This window comes from Pinus tabuliformis, chromosome 7 (genome assembly GCF_031772625.1).
Source record: "Pinus tabuliformis cultivar Carrire ecotype Pingquan chromosome 7, CPIR1, whole genome shotgun sequence".
In the NCBI taxonomy this organism is placed as follows: Eukaryota; Viridiplantae; Streptophyta; class Pinopsida; order Pinales; family Pinaceae; genus Pinus; species Pinus tabuliformis.
Window position 1 is genome coordinate 612,268,022 of NC_142293.1, and position 9,856 is coordinate 612,277,877.

Here is a 9,856-nt window from a genome sequence, read left to right on the forward strand (position 1 = left end):
TTCCTAGATAATTATGGAAGATGACCAGAATGTTGCATTCCTTATCCCTCAAGACCCCCCCATACCCTGCTTCACCCAGATTCCCTTTAGGGGCCCCATCAATGTTAAATTTTAAAAAACCATGAGAAGGGGGTTGCCAGGAAGCTTTCTCAGCAGAGATATTCTTGTTGATCTGTATAGAACACTGAGGGAGATGGAAATGGAGCTCTAACTTTTCCAGGATTCTAGCCTCTCTTTTTCCAATGAGTTTTCCAGTATCAGCTCCTCCCAGGATGCGCACAGACTCTCTGAGTTGTTTAAGGATTAGCTTTAGAATGTTGCTCAACGGGCTCGCCTTATCCTTGAAAATCCTGTTATTGTGCTCCTTCCAAACATTCTAGATTAAGAGCCTTGGGGTCAGTGCCCAAGTGGAGGTTAATATCTCAGTCTCCGAAAAGTTTTTCCTCCAGTTTATCAATGTAGCAATGATGTCATTCACATTTCCATCTGTTTGCTCAAAGACATCAGCAACCCAGTTCCAAAGTATTGTGGTGAATGAGCATCTGTTCAGGAGATGATTAGTGGTTTCTTGCTATTGTCCACATAGGCGACATCTTTAGGGGCTGACCAAGCCTCTTTTTCTTAGGTTATCCCATGTTAGAATCTTGCCCTGTAGAACCAGCCACTTGAACAGTTTTACTTTCATCCAATGAGGATTATCCTAGAGTTCTTTCCACTTTTTATCAGTGTTTGGATAGTTAAGTCTTGTGTCCATCCTTTTGGCCTCCTTAAGGGTGAAGAGACCTATCGTCTTCTTTCCCCATCTTAATTGATCTTCCAAGGTTGAGGTTAAGATTTGCCTCTTTTCCAAAAGGCCATTAAGGGCTATAGCTTGAGTATGCAGCCTGCCCATATCTCTATACTATGGAAGTTTCCATATTCTCCATTTCTCATCGTTCCTTGAGTGATCCCAATAGTCCCTTACCCTCCTTAAACCTTTGTTTATGGTATCTGGGTGAATGTCTGCTAAATATTCACTGCGGAGATTTTCCTCCTGCTGCCAATTATCCTCCCAGAACCAGGCCAGATTTCCATTTCTGATCTCCCAGAAACTATGATTTTGGACTAGGGCCTTGTTCTCCCATGCTCTATTCCAAATTGAATAACCTTTTACTTGTCTCGTCATTCTTATGAGGTTCTTCTCCTGGCAATCTCTTGCATACTTTTGCTTCCACAGTTTTGCCCAGGGGGCTTCAATTTCCTTTAGCCATCTCCACCAGATTTTGGCTCCTACAACTTTGTTAAGAGTTCCTGGGTCACCCAAGCCACCATGGGACTTTGGTTTGGATACCTTTTCCCATGCCACTAGCACCCATTTCTTATTTTTTTCACCTTTCCCCCAGAGAAAGCCTCTTAGAATGTTTCTTATATTAGTAATAACACCAGTTGGTGCCGGAATGGCCGAAAGCATATAGATAGGCATACTTTGGAGGATAACCTTAGTTAGAATCAGTCTCCCAGCTAGATTTAGGGCTCTATTTGTCCATTTGATAATCTTATCTTTTAGCTTATTTAGAACAGGCTCCTAGATTTCCTTGTCTAATGGTTTGTCAGTGAGGGGAACTCCCAGGTACTTCGCGGGCAATGACTCTCTTTGAAAGCCCAAAATTCTAGAAAGATTTATCTGAATCGAAATAACTGTATTGAAAAAGAAAATATTTTATTTAGTGAGACTTACCTCTATGCCTGCTGCCAAGGCAAACTCACTCAGAATATGCTTAAATGCTCTGGCCTCCTTGACTGTGGGTGTGCCTTGAAGCATAGTGTCATCTACAAATTGTTGATGTGTCACCATGTCTCCACCTTGAGTGAGTCTCAGACCCTGAATTCTCCCTTCCTCCTTAGCAGCTATGATTGCTCTCCCTAACCCTTCCATCATTAAGATGAAAAGGAAAGGACCGAGAGGATCTCCTTGCCTGAGTCCTCCCGTAGGCTTGAAGGTTTTGGAGGGAGAGCCATTGAGAAGAATTGAACAGTTGGCTATGGTAACTAGCACCATGACCCACTTAATCCAATTGTGATCAAAGCCATAAGCTTTTAGTACTACTCTTATGTACGACCAACTGATTTTATCGTAGGCCTTTGCTATGTCCAGCTGAATTATCATCCCTGCCTGTTTATTGGTATTGAGTGAATGAACCACTTCATGTGCTTGAATAATGTTATTTAGAATTTTTCTTCCTTCCACATAGCCCATTTGCTCCTCTGACACTAGGGTAGGGAGGAGTGGTTTGAGACGATTGGCAATTACTTTGGATATTATTTTGTACACCACATTGCACAATGTTGTAGGTCTAAATCTATTTGGAGAGGTGGCCTTTTCCTGTTTGGGGATTAAGGTTATGAAATATTCATTGAGTGCCTTTAAGACCGTCTTAAATTTCTGAGAGTCTTCCACAACCTCCAGAATATCTTGTTTTACTATCCTCCAATATGCTCTGAAAAAGTCCACATTGAAGCCATCTGGGCCTAGTGCTTTCCCATTGTGCATCTTTGTAATGACTTCCTCAATTTCTTCCTTTGTTACTAGTCTGTTGAGATTGTAATTGTAATCTCTAGGAACCAATTTAGGAATGTATTGAGTAAATCTCTTTGTAAACTGATATCTATCGTTCGAGGTTTCCTCTACAATTCTTTGAAAATGTTGGACTAGAACCTCTTCCATCTCTTCATGAGTGTTTCTTTCTATTCCATGGTCATCTGTGAGTTTCATAATTATCTTGTTGTTTCTATGAGCTATGGTGGATCTGTGGAAGAATTTGGTGTTTCTCTCCCCTTCTTCAACCCATTGTACTTTGGATTTCTGTCTCCAGAATATTTCCTCTTGTAGGCATCTAGTTTTGCATTCATGCTGAAGTGACTCTGCCATCTCTTTCCTTTCATATATATAGCCTTCTGTGATAAGAATTTGGCTTATTTCCTTTAGCTTCTTTTCCACATCTCCTTTGGCTTTGAAGATATTGCCAAATTCCTTTATATTCCACTCTTTGAGTCTACCTTTAATATGCTTGAGCCTACTGTGAAGAAGGAACAACTTTGTACCATAAATGTGTAGCTCTTCCTTCCACCATTTTTCTATGTTAGTGAGGAAGTTTGAGTGTGTGAGCCAAGCATTCTCAAACCTGAAGGGGGAGTTCTTTGGTTTACCAAATAGAGAAGCTTCCAATTGAATAGGCCAATGGTTAGAACCTCCAAAAGATAGGATGAGCGCATTCAGGCTACTTCCCATTAGAAGAAGTTCCTATGAGATAATGAATCTGTCTAATTTTGAGGCTACTTGGGTAGGGCCGCCCCTTTTGTTATTCCAAGTGAAGATTCCATTGCTGGTTTCCATGTCAATCAATTTCATATTGGTGATGAAGTTCTAGAAGGAAACAGAATCCCTACCAAGTGTTCTAATACCTCCTTTCTTCTCCATGAGTGATTTTATCATGTTAAAATCACCTCCTAGAATCCAGGGTAGAGTTGGGTATCTTTTCTTCATATCCTCTAGAGTGGTGGGGAGTCGAACTTTGTCCTCCATTGGCTAAGGACCGTAGACATTGGTGATCATGTAACATTGCCTATCACCCACCAGTTGGAAAATCAGAGAGAGGTGATGTTTGGAAGCCTCCGCATCAATCACACCAAATTTCTGTGGATCCCATTGAGTGAGAATGCCACCAACAGATTTGTTTGATTTAACTTCAAGGTATTCATATCTATTTAACCATTTGCTATGTTTTTCTCTGATCTTCTCCATTGAGCATTTTGTTTCTTGTAAGAATACTATGTCAGGTTTTTCCTCTTTAATCTTGTTACTTAGATTCCTCTGTTTTCTTCTACTCCCAAGTCCTCTAATGTTCTAGGTTGTGATTTTCATTGAGATGGGGTTGTAAAGGAGTAATTGGAAAGGTCTTTCATCCTTCTAGAGTCAATTATGAGTTTGCCACATTCCAGCAGTAGTTCTTTCTGTCTTTTCCTTCCCCTCCTCTTTCCTGTGTTTTTTGTTAATTTTCCTATTATTAGTCCTATTATGGAAGTCCCTTTATTCTCCTGGTTATCATGTCCTCTTTTGACTCTTGCAGTTGTTTGATCTGACTTGTTAAGGAATAGTTGTTGTACCTTGTCAATGTCCTCTTGAGGTATAGAGTTTATTCCCATGTCCCCTCCTTGTTCAAGAAACTTTTCCAGCTCTAGGTTCTCCCTTTCCAAGATCTCCTGTAAGTCTTCGTCTTCTGTGCCACTTTCACTTTGAGTAGTATCATGGTATTTTTCTATTTCCATGTTACACAAAGGGTCTATTGTGTATTCATTTTGTTCCTGAGTGGACTCTGTTTTGGTCTCTTTTCCTTTCCCCCTTGCTGTATGATTCATTGTCCTCTTTTGAACACCTCCATCTACATCTTCTTCTCCTAAGATCTCAAAACTGTTGTGCCTTCTTTCTTTGTTCTCCTTCTCAGTAAGGTTCTTATGTGTCTTCCTTTCCCCTCCTTTTCCTTTTCCTTCGACTTTGGTGAAACTTATTTGATCTTTCCCTTCACTGGTGTTCAGATCTTCCTCCCTTCTATTAAGAGGACAGTCTCTAGATAGGTGCACATGTTCATGACATTTATGGCATCTAAACGGGATATGTTTATAGTCAACTGTTTGAACCCATTCCTCGTCATAGACTTCTAGAACGACCTCATCTGGAAGGGCTCCTGATAGGTCCATCTCCACAAAGATACGAGAATAGGAGGTATATTTTCATCGTAGAGTAGCCTCAAAAATCTTTAAGAAGTGACCTAATTTATTGCCTATATCTTTTAAAGATTCTGGCATCCAGTAATCTAAAGGTAAGGAGTAGAGTCTTATCCATAGCGGTACTAAAGTGAAGGTTTCTCGTTCTGGCACAAATTTCATCGTCCATGGCCGCATATAGAGTCCAGCAGCTGCAAAGAAGTATGGTCCTCCTTCAAAAATCATGTCTCTGTCGTCCATGTTAGTGAATACCACTGTAAAAAAAACCCCTGGATCCTAGATGTATATTTAACTCCCCCTTTGGTTTCCAGTTGTATTTTATCCAAGTGTACAACACCTTCTCTGACGGCTAGATACCCATAAATTTGCATATAATGGCATAGTTTTCCATGTGATCCCTGTGCTTTTGTAGAGATGGACCATTTAGAATAACTTGTAGTTTGGTTATGGCCTTGGGTTTACAGGGCCCCATCTTGGATCCATTCCCTGTCTCCTGACCTTTGTCTTCCACTTTCTTCTCCTGTCAGGTCTCTTTGTGGGTCCCTTGTTCTGCATGGGTATTGCTACCTTCCGCCTTCTGAGTTTCTGTGTCTTTTGTCTTGACCTCCAAGGGTTCTGGAGGCTTGTTCTTATTCCTTGTTCTTCCCCTACTTGCAACCACGTTACTGTAGGAGGAAGAGGAGCTCCCTCCTCCCTTTGCTTCCATGGGAACCTGTTAGCCTCTGTCACCCCCTTTATTGAACCCTAGAACCTTGATTGCCTCCAGTCATCAATAATTATTTGTATTCTCATTCAAATCCTTAAAAAAAAATTTCAAATCTTTAATTAAGATATAAATTTTTATTTGTATTTTTTATATCTTTAATTAAGTTATATTTTATGTGGATTGAATTTCCAATATACATTAAATTTTGCTATAATTGTTGATTAAATTCTATATGTTACTTCATTTTGATATTTCATTTTTATTTTCATTCTTTTACGTTTGAAAAGTGGAAAAAATATATATATATATATATATTTTTAATCTTTTTCAGGTCTTAAATTTAGATTATATTTCACAGAGATTAGATTTATATTTTCCCAAAATTTGAATTATATTCGGCATCATCATAGCTATTTCATTGTTAAGTATCATATTCATTCTGAGTCATTTTTTCTTCAATAGTGGAAGTTATTTCGTTGTTAGGTCTCATATATTCATTCTCGGTCTTATTTTCTTCAATAGGGGAAGTTTCAAGTGGCATATATTTAATAAGAAATAAATTAATCATTCTTCAATAGTGGAAGTTTCAGGTTGCATATATTTAATAAGAAATAAATTAATCATATTATGGAGTGAGAAATTTTTTTGGGGAATGATTAGTTTGAAAAATTATTTAATAATGATTTATTTTTTATTTTTCAAAATTCAAACTAGGTTATGTAGTTAAGGGGAATTATTAAATATCTACATTTTATAAATCAAAATTCAAATTAGGTTATGTAATTCAGGGGAATCATTAAATATCTACATTTTTAAATCAAAATTAGATATTCATATATTTATGATCCATTTTTATTTATTTTGAAATATCAATATTTATATATTAAAGAAAATAATAAATTAATTATAAAGATTTTGAGAAAGTTACATTGAAGAAACCCTTAGATTCTAATCTCAAAATTTCTCTTTTAGATTACCATTTATGTTGTATCCATCACTCCAATTCTTTCTCTATATGATAACCTCCTACAAATTTATATATGAAAATGTGGTCTTTCATTTCTCTTTGATGGTATTCCAGGTACTTTGGTGAGATGATGAATTTAGGGTTGTTAGAGGCCTTTGGAATATATTTACCCCTCGATCTAATTTTCCATTGCACACCCAAAATAGGAATTTCCACCATGATTCCATTATCTCGAGGTCTATCACCCTTATTTACAACTTGTTTTTTGTAACACCCTTATGGCTTTTCTTTTTAGACAATTACTATTTTTAGACATTGAACTATTATGGGATTTAATGGAAAGGGAGGCCATGATGAGACTTATGTTGTGATGAAATTGTATTATTATTATTGAGTTAATAAATAAATTGCTTGGGAATATTTAGGAAGAGAACTAGAGTGTAGAAGACTTCTTGCTAGCTTAGAAAAAGTTGTGGTGGTCAAGTCCACATGATGGACCTTCCCTAAAAAGTCTCCTAAAAATCCTTAGGAGAAAAATAAAATAAAATTAACATAATGGGAGAGAAAATTATGTTGATCACTTAGTTGGAGAGAAATACTAAGTGGGGTGGAATAAAGCACTGCGAGAGAGAAAAGTAGGCTTTAGAGAAAAAGAAAAGTATCTTTTTCGGAAAAACTAAAACAAAAATGCCTAGGAAAAAGGTTGGAAAACCTTAAAGCATGATGCTGCTAAAATTTGTTGGCGAAGAAAAATCTATAAAATAAACCACACAGGATTCAATGGGTTTTTTTTATTCTGAGCAATAAGAAAATCTTATTTCGGGTGAACATGTAGATTCAATTCATGGTTAGGAGGAGTGAGTTCAATTTGAGAATAGTTATCAAGCAATTCACTAAGGATAGGTAATGTGCTTGCTTTTCTTTTCAAAGTGTTATTCAAATGAATTTAAGTTAGATTATTAGTTGAAGATAGGTGGCATTTATTGAATATAATGCATAAGTACCTATGCTTTTATATATATATATAGTAGATTATGTACAAGAAAAGTTAATTAAGGAGAGATCCGGTCTTTGTATTAATGTAGTTACAAATTTCATGGCTATTTTTGGTAGTTGATGTTATAGTACCTGCTTATATGCATATACTCTCGAAATGCTTTACATGAGTTATCTTGCCGAAAGGAATAGTGGTGAGTATAATTTGCGGTGCATGCATGTGGAGAATAAATATTTATTAAAATATTGGCAACTAATTATACTTCACTAGATAAACTATGAATTAGCAGTTATCATGTGCATCCAAATAAAAAAAGAATAAATAGACAAGATTTTTTGGGCTCCATTTATTTTTGTTGGAATAATTATTAGTGTAAAATATGCTTGCAGAATTTCCAATAATTCATATGGTAATCATTTTTCTATAGTAGCCATGAATAGAGTATTTAAACAAGTAATAATTATGTATACTAGTAAACATGGACTATGAAAATATGAAATATCCAAACTTATAATTATAAGTCTCGCTACAAAGGCAGTGGACCATAATACTTTATCATAGTACTTTATTTAATACACACCTTTTGAAGTTAAATGATACATTCTTTTCACTTAATCTCAAGAACAGAAGTAAATATTTTAAGTATTGATATCTTTAAAAAAAAAAAAGGATGGGGTGTGCTAGAAATGATTAAATAGGAAGAATTAATTGAAGCACGATTCATAATTAACTAGCATAAATGAGAAACAACTTTTAGTTATACATTAAGTCTGAAGGGATAGAATGAATACAATATAGGAACTACACACTGAAGATGATTACATTAGGTAGAGTAATAAGATGTCATCATGACTTTAGAGCTAAACTAACATAGAGAAACGACAGCTCTTGATTCATATGAATGAAACCAGGGATACAAGGATAGTTCCTTGTCTTGTGTCAACCTCGTTAGAAAATGAAACTAGGTAATATGAGGACAGTTCCTTGTCTTGTGTCAACCTTGTTAAAAAATGAAACAAAAGAATAAGAGGATAGTTCCTTGTCTTGTGTCAATTTCCTTAAAAAGTGAAACAAGGAGTATGAGGATAGTTCTTTCACTGTGTCAACCTCGTTAAAAAATGAAACAGGCCCATGAGGAGAGTTCCTTGTTTTTTCTCAACCTCATTAGAAAAGGAAACAAGGAATATGAGTAGAGTTCCTTGTCTTGTGTCAAGCTCATTAAAAATGAAACAAGGTCCCAAGTTCTAAGTCAAGTCTTTGATTAGATCTCGTAAAATCCCAGTCGAGTCTTTCACTTGATCTCGTAAATTAACCTTCATTCCATCCACTGGATAGCCACGAGTAGTCTACTTAGGTGAATGTAATGAAGCTTGGGGGGCATGCACCTAGTGGAAAAATTAAGTTTCCCTCTAGGTTATGTGAAGGGAATCACCCCATTCACCTTTGTCCCTATTTGGACGAAGCAAAAAAGGTGTTGGATAACCGTCCTACTTCGCCGCAATGACTTCCATCTGGTTACAGGAGACTCTCCCCTTCATCATGCTTGGGGCATGTAAACCAATCTCAAGCATAGTTTTCGTTTCAATCTTGTGTAAAAATGAAACTGAATTCAAGCATAGCTTTTGTTTCAAGCTTGTGTAAACATGAAATTGAATCCAAGCATAGTTCCCTATGCTTCAAGCTTGTCTAAAAATGAAGCATTTCCTTTTTAACCTTCGTGATTGCCATTCTATCAGCCTATTCCATAAGATGAGCCTTGGTTGTTTTCATCCCATCGCCACCATCCCTTTGGCCGATCATATGCTTTCACTTGGTTGTTTTACCTTTTTTGAGGAACAGTTGCAATGAGTGGTCTTATTAACGAGCCTCTTCACATAAATCAACATGTTTTGATAAGTTCCAACATCAACGGAACTAGTTTCTAACCTAGAAACCACTCATTCCTCAAAGCAAAGTATTCTTTAAGCTCTTTTCAAACTTTCTAAATATGAAAAGATTGTCGAGCGCTTATCCTTTCCAACTAGTTAAAGGATTGGAAACGATCTCTCTTGTATTCTTTTACGCTTTTTCAAACTTGAGAGATTAATTTATGAAAAATAACTTGTGGATTTTTCTTTTTGTCCCTCTTCAAACTCTCTAAACATGAAAAGGACCAAGTTATCTTTGTCGTTAAACTCATTAAAAAACATCAAATAGTGACAAACTTGTCCTTCTAGACAAGACCGAGTTTCAACTTTGCTAGACTCGTTAAAACATCAAAGAGTGATGGATTCACCCGAAGGGTGAAATTATACCACAAGCATATTTTATCCTCCTCAAGGTTAATAAAAATAAAGAGGTACTAGTCAGCAATGACTGGGGAAAATGGGAAAATGGGAAAACCAATTTATGGTACCAGGTCGCTTTTGAACATGACACTTTCAGT